Genomic DNA, 12,071 nt, shown 5'->3' on the forward strand with positions numbered 1-12,071 from the left:
CAACTCTACAGACATTTTGTCATTCTTATACGACTTTCTATCACAGTGTTTTCCAAATTAGACAAGCCCGGTGTGGTACAAGTGGAATCCGTAGATGTTTCCAATATGGTGATGTCACAGTTAATTCACAAGAACCACAGTGCTGTTTGCCTTCACGTTTGAGTAAGACAATGGGAGGTTACAAACATAATCCACTTATGGCGTTTAACCTCCAGATGTTTGCCGACTGGTGACAAGTGAGACATGAGAAAATCTCCATAATCTGAAGGCTAAACAGATTTGTGTCACTTACAACACAACAAGCAGATTTGTGTCTCTCCGAATACTACCAGACAGATTTGTGACACCAAAAGGAAAGGCTGGAAGACAAGCCAGCGGCAGAGACCGAATGTCGTAACTTTAAACAAAGCTACAACTGGTAAGAAAAACTGACTGTGATGTATTTGAAACGGCTACCACAACTGTGCGCGTTTGTTGGGTCTCCGTGTTTCCAGACAAGTAACGTGTTAATAACTATTCTCATTCATCGAACAAACGTGTATCTTTTTCCCTGTAAACGAAGAAACGTTTTCAAGAATATGGGAATAAAAATCCGATGGCAAAGATTGATTATTTCCTGTAGCTCATGCACATGCCTTTAAACTACCATTCCGCGGAATTCCTCCCATCGAATCAAACAAGTGGTATAATTTCTCATGATGTGTCGAGTTGGGTCTGAACAAAAATTAAAACTGGTATTTTACAATCGTGTTTTCATACATTTAGGATTATCGAGATGTCTTGTCAAGGGTACTTGGCATTAAAAGTTCATTAAAAATGTTTAAAAAATCGCAGCCGTTTGTTTTCAGTGGGATATTTTCTTTAACTTACAATAATTGAAAAAAAGTGACTTTTTGTAGCCTTTTCCGAAGCTTGTGTTCTTTATGATTCGCAAAGGAGTTAATATAAAACTGTATAGTGTTTGATGGATTATGCGTGAGTGAACACATATAAATCACATGGAAGAGGAAGACATTCATCTTCCAACTGTCGTACTTCGATTTCCAAAGCATAGTTGCAAAGCGGAATGACGACTTGTTATGGATGTACAATCTACTGTGTAGGCGACATTTCGACACAGATTCTAATGTCCTTGACAAGCAAGTGATGCATTTGCGATGGCTACAAATGATACGAGATCTCGCACTTTTCTGATTTTCTGAGTCGATGGATATACCCCACTTACCCGCTAGAATTATCAAATTGCGGGAATTCGTACTTCGTGTCAGTAGTATGTGAACTGTTGCCTTATGCTGGTATTCCTTATCATGATCCAATACCTGTGCTTCAGACGGTTCAAAATTAACATTAAGGTGTTCGGGTAAAGATATAAATACGTTTTTCAATGGTTACTCGGGGCCCTTAGGTTGATGTACCCTGTATGCTTGTTTAAAATGTCCTCCTCGCCCTTCGAGGTCAGGATGGATAAACAAACATAGAAGCTACATCAAATCGTGGGTCCCCGAGGGACCACTGACCGCCTTGTAGTGTTTTGGGTCAGCTGAAGGCATGGAAGAAGCCATCAAAAAAGCATAGGTGTCACTTAAAATAGAGCTAAATCTGCCGTTATAAATGCTCAAGAGGTTAGGAACCTATTGAGCAAAGGTTTGTGAAAAAAGCCCTTTTGACCGTCAGGAAGTCGTACTGCACCTGAAACCCATGGCCACGTAACACCAAACTCTGCTTTACGTGTGATATTTTTGTTATTTCCACTGAAGAAAGAACTACTAGGATAATGGATCTGAGGGCCACTAGTCACAGGATTTTGAAATCAGTAGTTCAGATTGAAATGTTAGTGAGTAAAGGGATTCAGGTTTGAATCACGACAACTTTAGAGAACTGCGGTGAGTGGGTCTTTGGATACTTGTCTACAAGTCAGTCTGCTATATTCCAACTAAGACTTGCCTGAGTCCGTTAGGTCTGTTGCACCATTGGTTTCTGAAACAACTCCTGCCTCACTGCCCTGTCAGGAAATGCATGCACGTTTAAAACATACTAATGTGCAATGCATTGTCTATAAGGTTATCGAGTCTGGACCAGACAATCCAGTGACTGACTTGATCAATGATCATCGATCATTGATCACCATTCAACGTCGATCTGCGACGAATACAATGACGCAGGCACTGATCAAGTCAGGGAGCATGGCCAGCTGATCCCGTTAGTCGCCTCTTTTGACAAGCACGGTTTGCCTAAGACCAATTCTAACCGGATCCTTACGGACTAAGATGTCCCTGTAACAAAATACAATAGGAAGGAATGCATTTTCGTGGTATCTGCTCTAAAATATGCATCTACTCGTGCGCATTAAACAAATGTGTCTCTTATTGTATATGATTAGGATTGGGTGAGTGAGTCTTGGCTAACGTCGATTTTAGCAATATTCTAGCGATATCAGTTCGAGCGTCACCAGAAATTGGCTTCACACACTGTACCAGTGTGGGGTACCAATGTGGGGAAAGGCTTTCAACGGTTTAACAATTTAACAATTAGGTTACCCCACACTAGGCTATCAGTTAGGGTATCAAGGGTTCAGTATATTAGCATTAAATATTAGCAACTATTTGAAACCGTCACATATCAAAGTGCATCCTTCTGTCAATCAGATGCAATAAATACAAATGCAACCCATTCAGATATGCATTGATTACACCTTATATATATACGGCTCTGTGATTTCGGACTATGGTATATTTGTTTCGAGAGTCGTTTCCACGTAGCTGCTTACATGGCATCTGAGAGGTGCCGAAAATGGAAAAAAAATGAATTAAGGAACTTTTGTCTGGATACGTGTTATTAGAAATAGATCCATGAACCTGCACGTTGGTACAACTTCAGATTCTTCAGAATATAAACAACGAAAGGCATTATAAAGTATTAGACTAAAACTGCCAATATACATTGCAATCCTACTGAATAACACAGAACTTCAATATTCAGCATCAGTATTAAAGTATAGATACCAAGTATATATTTGTTGTTATTGCAACAATAATTAAGGTAATTACATTCTGAAATATATTCCTAATCAAGTTTTATAACCATATATATTACGGATAATTTGAAGGAGAGCAGATATCAATTTGTTACCAGAGTAATATGATTAAAAGCGTAGGAAATGACTGCATGTACAATTAAAGGAACGGCACGATATCCATCAGGTACTAATTACATAGATGGTCATGTGAAATCTCATGTGAAATATTAATTGTTGCCTTTTCCTGAAATGTATTAGCCACGTTGATATCGCCGGAACAGCTGTGCCGGAAGGCTGAGTGTGTTCATTACAAAGGCCAAGATGTCCACTGCACATTAATAAAAAGTTAAAAGAACTTTTGTCGTTAAGAAAGGAAATATTGATGAGGAATGTTAACACCAAGGCTTATGAAGATGACACGTCTAAATCGTTTGAAGCTGTTGTTCTGACCTTACAGTGAATAGTTGTAAAAGATTTATGTAAGTTTTTAATACCTCTATTCAGTTAATTACATTTAATTTACTAATGCTCTGGCATTTCAAAGCCAGTCTGTATGGCATCGAGTGTGACTTAAATAGCTGAAGCGAGCTTTGCTAAACGTGAAACTGCAAGGACCCACACCCTGAGATGCATTTTTAGAATATACAGGACCACGTGTAATAATAAAAAGCTCGATCCCAATCCTTATCACATAATATGCCCAAGCACTACATCTGTATCCCACAGAAAATACTCGCTTTTGATATTTCTTCACTCAAACCCCTTCATTATAAGGATATAATTTCCACATGTAAAATGATGGTGTTGTGTAACAGGGACATTTGGCCTTTATAACGTGATTGATAACATTTGAGCATTGAATTCCTATCTTCCCTTGTGATAAACACCGGTGCATGTCAGATCTCCATCAGGTTACGTCAGGCTTTGCACAGTATTCCATTTACATGGCGACATGTCTACTTATTGCAGGAAGAAATCTCAACATGGTACATTTACCATTCTGGTGAAGACTGTTAGCACGATCGAGCTGAAACCAAGTACATGCGTTTCTGGTGTACCTCAGACAACATCTGTGATAACAAACTGCGACACCGTGGACGAATAGGACAGTCGTTCACCCGTGAATATATGAAAGGATAATGAAGTATTAAAGCAAGTTTCATGACAAGGTGTAATATGGATAATAACGTCTTTTTCAGGTACAATGCAGATATAAACGGTTACATCAGATTAATGATGAGGTAAGAAGTTGAAGCTTGAAAACGTTATTATAAACATTACCCAAAATATTCCTTGTCATGATTTTCCTGACTTCTAAATGCGTATAAAGGCTCTCGTGTCACATCACATATGATCTGGTACTGGCTTCCTACTTGATGAATACTCTTGCAATCACAAGTGCACTTAACATGCATATCTGCGTCCTCTGTGCTTGGCTAGGAATACGGTAATGGAGTGTGTCCAGTTCAATGGCCATCTGTCCTTTTGAATTTCTGTGACAGACAGTATTTGTGTATGACAGGCTGTATGACTTGAAGTTGATTCGTAGATTCCCTCTTGTCACAGTGGTATTTACTGAGCGCCAATAAAGCAACGTTATTCATGTCGCATTAGAATTCATTCAGCAAAGGCCAACGGCACTGAAAGAGTGGATACTGCATGCAGTTAGTATTGGCCATCGCGAGCTGGTTTAGTTGACGTTAAACGAAACAAATGACTTTAGAACATTGAAGGAACCCTCTGACGCTGGTATGTGTGGTAGTTGTTGTGGGATAGATGAAAGGCGCCTTGGAGCGGAAAAGAGGTCTGTCATGTTAACATTACTTAATTAATGTCTGACTATAATTCAAGTTATACATGCTGCAACAAAGGAATACGTTTATAGTGCAGAGTGTGAAACAGTTTAAGCAGTGAGGCAATTTATTCTGAAATTATATGTTGATCTGCTCTTTGCAGCAGGTACAGTATACATCAAGTAACCAACATTTTGATTGAATACTACAAAGAAAAACACCCATGGCGATGTATGTTCAACAATAAAGCAGAAAGTCAAACCGCCAAAGGAATGTTACTCTTCCTCCGCTCGCTGTTTAGGTGGTAAAGCATGACGATGTCTTTTAGCGGTATTTAGAAGTTGTTATAGATAACCAAGAACTTTATGGATAAATCATCTTTTAATTTTTTACTCACAGCGGAAATGAATAATGGTACGAATGACCCCGAAACGTTGTGTGTAACAGATTAAAAGACGATTTATCCATAAGAAAAAAAGATCTTGGAAATTCATTTTTATACAGCTTTTTTGTAAACTTATTTGGCACTAAATCCTGATTCATCCGGGCTAGAACATGCACCCACGGACATACGTGTGAATGTGTGCTATAAACTTTAAACACGCCGATCACTATAAACGCCATTGGAAGCTTTTTCTTGAGGATGTCTGTTGGTGTGAGTAAGGCATGTCTGTGCAACACATATTCCATAGGCAAGGAGTACAATTTGACTATTTTTGCACATATGTCCAAAAGGACAGCAGTAAAAATGGTGACCAGTTTAATTGCAGCCTGTATTACCACTTAAATGTTGTTTCAGAAACAGAATTACATGTGCACGGATTTTGGCAACAGTGTTTCTCTGTTGCGACGAAAGAGAATTATTTACTTGAACAACTACCGTAGACTCTTACAGGTAAATCAATGAGATTCGTTTGTTGCTATTATCTACCCTGGTACCAGATGGTCATAGTTCTTTACAACCAATTGTTCCATTACAGGGTTATTTGCAGGTCAAAGGGACATGTGCATTCCCGACGTCATTCTAGCCATCGTCATGCGGCATGCTGTACAGAATAAAACGTGTTGTCTTATTTGAAGACTACTATTGAAAACGTCGTCGAAATGTTGAAATCGCCAAATAAATATCACATTCTGCCAGTGGTTATTGGTGATTGAGTTGCATGTACGAAACAAAACACAAGCACATTTGTTTTTGAACTTGGCAATTATTGATAATTTCCTGTGTCTCTCACACATCCCTTCAAACGATCACTCCGCTGAATTCGTCCATCAAACCAGTACATTTCTGATGTTGTGTCAAGTGCGTTTGAAAACGGTTGCTTTATCGTCGCGTTTTCATCAACATCAAGAAACACAGCAGTTTGTGTTCATTTCGATATTTCCTGTAGAGTAAAAATAATAGTAAAAGTGACATAAGGAAAATTTCGTTTCGTTCTTTTAGGAATAATTACAAAGGGACTGAATTTACGTGCTGAAGTGAACATCCTCTCGTCGCAGCCAACGACGAACACATCGGCCCTAACGCTGTCTGTGAGGTCTGTGCTCAGGGTCATCTGTCGTTTGAAGGGTCTGTAAGCTCTGATACCTGCTGCCCGAAGACGTCTAGCCACCGTGTATCGACAGGTACGGTGATCAAGACAATTCGCCGCTGATGGCGGTACCGTCTGGAAACAGTTTGTCAGCAGGAACGTCCTCAAATGCCGGTCTTTAGCGGAAGGTTCTTGCAACGTTGGCGTTTGTCGACCGTCATCTGGCTGATATTTTGATCTGTACATAAAGATAAAGATGACTTCCTGACTTCCCTGTCGTCGTATCATAGCTTTTGAGACACAACAGAACATCCTTTTATACGAAGTGTTCAAAGAGCATCAAATGTTTCATGTGGACGCACGTCAGTGGCAACAATAACGTTCACATTTTGAATTGTGACCTGTGTTCCCTTTTAGCGTCCATTAAAGTTACTTTGTCTGTGATGGGTTCCAGCACTGTGGCAGGATATGCTGACATGTTCGCGACCACCTCATTGTAGGGTTGCAATTGTGTATTAACCAGCTCTGTATTTAGCACCAGTCCTGAAACTGCTACGATAACTAATATACAGATGTCTATGTCTAATACAGATCCACGGACCATAATTAAGGCCTATTAGCCTTAATGACCAACTGATGATTTCCAAGAGCGTCATGGAACTGCCGTTCACAAGATGTTTGTTCAGGGTTTGATCTAGGACACATAAATCTCCACCCGTAGCAAGACTAGCGGTATTTAGTGTTCATCAAAAATACACGTGACACGGGCGAGCTATGACAGGGCTTGTAAAAAATTCTTATGATACTGTAATGAAATGAACATACAAAGTATGATACATTTTAAAAAGAAAATGCTCGAGAAAAAAATTATGTCGCGGTGAAAGCTATAAAATCTTTCCCATTTTAGTCCTTGAAACTACAAAAAAAATTACTTTAGCATGCCTGACAAGCTTCAATCTGCTGTTATTCTTGATGGATCCGATGAGCAAAAGTGAGTGAATGTTTACAGGGTCAAAGTCTCTGTACATCCTTGGATATTTAACATAATTAACAACAGTTATGCTATGCACACATTTGGCAGCCTAACCACACTATGTTCTACCTTCGATATACAATGTTCAGATGAAGCTGTAATATTTATGAAATATTTGACATATGTCTATCCTGCGAAACATTGTTCGTAAAATCATCCTCTCGACCTGCTATGTGCACATTTGGCAAATCGATTATACTTTATGCTATTTTTCAATTTGATACTATGTGCTACAACCGTATTTTCTTGCATTATGTAGGCATTGTAAAGGCCATGTTTCATGATACCCTTTGCAAAGGTCCCTGTACATGCTCAGATGTATACCTTAATTAACATCCTTGTGGAAGTAATATTTGAAATATATCTATTCTGCTTAACAGTGTTAGCTAAATCGTTTCTTCGACTCATAGTAACCCAACTTTAACATGTACTTTTTTTGTACTATAGGTCGAATGACCTTATATACAAATATATATATATCCTCTTCTCTGGAGAAGCCTCGTTTAATAACGTCATTGAAGGTCCAACCATGTGAACAAGACACGCTGTTCCCACTGGGCTCTAAATTCTGACGTTTAAACTAAACAAATCTGCATGAATACTCAAGAGACATGATAAGCCATTCTATCCATGTCCCGTGTCGAAACAAGAGCGTTTGGGAGAACTGCAGTGAGTTTGTGGTTTGTAATTCGTGTACAACACTTTGCTGCATGTTTGCATGTTTAGACACTGTTCCCAGCCAATCCATCCCAGCCATTTTACGGATCCACTTTACGCCAGGTTAGATCAAAGTCCAGACAGTGGATACGGTAGATACACCATGAAGAATCTTGGTGTACAACGCACTATGCAATACGAACACTTGAAAGCCTTTGTTACGTTGGTCGCACCACTGCATTTGGGAGCAGCAGTTGTATGATGGCCTCGTAAGAAAATGTATGCATATGGAAGACTGAGGGTCTTCCCTTTGGATGTAACAGGCAGTACTACAGAAGACAGGATAATACAGACATATATCAGCGTGTGCTTAGAGATTTCGAACTTATTGTCACATCTTATCTTACCTCACATATGAAAGTCGCTTTCTGATTGGCTAAGTGCTATTCTATTATTTTCAATGTACCCCGCTTACAGGCGATGTATTATTTTCAATGTACACCGCTGGAAATTCCGAACTTTCATGGTGCTTCGTAGTAGTACGTCTTTGTCTCGAATAACATTGAATCACGCATACAGCACGGAAATTACCGATGTTTTGCGATTGAAAATCGATGGAAGGGAGATAACTCTAAATCTGTTTACCTTGCGTCGTCTGCAAAATGGCGATTCTCCCCGCATTCAACAGAAGTGATTCAAACAGTTCAAAATTAAAACTCAGGTGTTCGGTAAGATAAATACGTTGTTCACTGGTCCCTCGGGGTCCATGGGCTCATGCACCCTCGAGGTTTGTTAATGTTAAAACTCAGGTGTTCGGTAAGATAAATATGTTGATCACTGGTCCCTCGGGGTCCATGGGCTCATGTACCCTCGAGGTTTGTTAATGTTGATCCCCCTGCGGCTCAGGGTGCATGAAGAACTTAGAATGTAACCATTGCAAGAATGACAAAAGTTGATTATAATGACAATGATACGTTTTTACATCTCTAGCTACAGCTGTCAGAGTGACAGAGCAAACACCACTGTCGCAAAAGGTCAGTTTCCTCACAGGATTCTATAGCATTTAACTGTTGCATCACTGTCATTTCACTGAATGTCGTGTTCAATACACAGTGTATGCAATGTAATTTGTAAGATCAATCTTTGTACTCAATACTACTGTGTCAAATTTAATCTGACTATCAGCTGTATTTCGGTGCAACGTAATACCAATAAAGACTCAAATGTCACACGTGGAGACTATTATCAGATTAAACTACTATTACGAGATTTGCTGATCTAATTGTTTCTTCAGATGTAAGGCAGACACTTGCATCTCAAAATAACGCAAACGCATTTGTACAAGCACACCTATAATATAAGTTGATGTTACTTATTTTTGCTACTACTAGGTCTTCAAATAGAAAGGAACCTCCACGTTCCACTGTTTTTGTTTGTTTGTTGTTGCGCAAAAATGCCACTGTGAAAGCTTGCATGGCATATAACTCTTTATTCTGCATAAGTTCAGTTCATGTTGGATCATGATAATGCATTCCTATGTGTCCACTGGATGGGAATTGGAGGGAATTATATGTATGTATGTATGACTTCATCTTTCTGTTGTCAACTTTCCTGGTCAGTCGGACAGTCTTCCAGAAACTCCATCTGTTGCTGTCTTCATATCATAGCTCTTGAGGCACAACACAACATCATTTCATTATCGTTCCTTTGTCTGTGATGGATTCCAGCACTGTGGCAGGAAATGCTGACCTGTTCGCGAACACCTCATTAGAGGGCTGCAATTGTAGAACCAGCTCTGTATTTAGCACCGGGCATCTAAAGGGTTTTGTAACAAATATGTAAATGTCTGCTGCAGTGTCTAGTACAGATCCACGAACCGTAATTAAGGCACATTACAACAATGATCTGAAAGATCATCCGGCGACTCTCATTCAAAGCATGTTTGATTAGGGTTGCAGTGTCCAAGCATTAGTGAAGTTTGCAAATGTTTCATGTGGAAGACATTTTCAAATCTGACCCGTCAGTGGCAACAATGATGTTCACTATTTGTTACGAATGTCAGTATTGAAGACAGTACTTACTTTCCAATATGATCCCCTTTCACTTCAATGCACTTCTTACGCTGATTCTACAGCATATTTAACTCGTCTGAACACCGCTGTTTGTGGTGACCCTTACAACTCCTCCACAGTAGTGATCACCTCCTCACTTCTCTTACATGTGTAGGGGCGGCGGGGTAGCCTCGTGGTTAAAGCGTTCGCTCGTCACGCCGAAGACCCGGGCTCGATTCCCCACATGGAACAATGTGTGTGGCCCATTTTCTGGTGTCCCCCGCCATGATATCGCTAGAATATTGCAAAATTGCGTAAAACCAAACTTACTCACTCATTCCTCAAGTGTGGTCCCCGAGGACAGATTTAAACTGAGGGAAGACGAATGAGTCAGAAAGGGCAGGATCCGGAGAGAAGGCTGGGAGAAGGAGTATGTGGAATTAACACTCCTGTGCTGAGGACAGTATATAACGTGTGTATGCTTTCTTCAGATAACATTCTGGTCATCCAACGAGCAGACACCTTGTTCATGTGTAAATGTTCACAGATTATCGTGCCACTGATGTTTTACTAATGTCATTTGCAGTACCTATTTGCCTAACATATACGAAGGATCATTGTCACCGAATGTTTGTGTCATGTCCTCATGAATTTGCTTTGTCATAAACGTTTTAAAATGAAGATATAACTGCCTTTATTTCCATTTTTAGAGCAAATGATAGGGTCAATCGTTTTAACACCTGAACTCTCATGTCAGGTGTGCTGAGACACTGTTCCATAAACATGGCTACTTTTGTTGATCTTTTGCGATCCGTTCACGGTGAGGCTTGAAACGTTTGGAATATCAAGCTGGTGATCATGTATTAGTGCTTTAGCAAATCAATGACAGCTTCCCAGATTGCTGTGTCATGCAAATGTACTTTAAGCAGCAGCATCCCGTCAGAAATACATTGGTCAGCTCTTGGATATAATAATAGCGCTGTGAGAGAGTAGATCTCTTGCTGATCCATTCAGTTAGTACGATAACAGTTTCTTTGGTTCGAGCGCTGATTTACGTGGCTTGACAGGCCGTCTGACAGACTGCGAATCAATCGATTTGGAAACCTCTTGCCTTTGTCAGAAACGACCTAATCGAAATAAAATCAGTGTAATTTTAAGGTAACATTGAGAGGGTAGTTTTGTCCTGTTTCCTAAATATGTTACAAACGCATACAACAAACAGCAGTAAAACCAAACTCATCCAGACTGACCTTTAAATATAAACACTAGTATGCAAGAATGAAAATTATATATAGTTCATATTGAAAACGTTTTGGTAATTTGCCCTGCCCAAATGATATAATTGATGGCCCTCTCCTAATATTGATACATGATTGTCACAAGATACTGCCGAATATTTTCCCAACTGATAGTGACCTGTGGAGTTTTTGTTGGTGTAATCGAGACAGGGCGCAAGAACTAAACATGACGAACGGACAGTATCGGACCAACAATGCAAATATCCCACCAAACATTTAAAGTACTGTCGGAATTGAAGAAAAAGGAAAAAGGGTTTTTGGCTGTTACTCTCTATCCCTAAAATTTGCACAGCTGCGCGTAGGTTATGTCGAAATAACCACTTCGGCCTAACTGTGCCTTAAGTTGGAGAATGTCCAGAAAACCATGTTTACTGGGAAAACAGGGTAAAACTTGGGAATAATACGGATAGCTGAAAACAATAGATCAGACGACAGGTGGCAATTAGATCGCTCGGGCAGGAATGACGACGGACCGTTAGTTCACCTGGTATGAAATGCATGCGCTGCCTACTGGCACAAGGAGGTCATCTCAAAGATATTTGGTGCTTTTTAATGTGTGTTGAATATGTCACAACTATTGATTAACATCTTACTTGTCTTTCTTTCATAAAAGTTATCATGTAAACGATTACGATATTTGATACACACTTGACATGACCACCTGAATATCGACATGGCTGAATATTATTTG

The sequence above is a fragment of the Haliotis asinina genome, chromosome 10 (assembly GCF_037392515.1).
Source record: "Haliotis asinina isolate JCU_RB_2024 chromosome 10, JCU_Hal_asi_v2, whole genome shotgun sequence".
Taxonomy (NCBI): Eukaryota; Metazoa; Mollusca; class Gastropoda; order Lepetellida; family Haliotidae; genus Haliotis; species Haliotis asinina.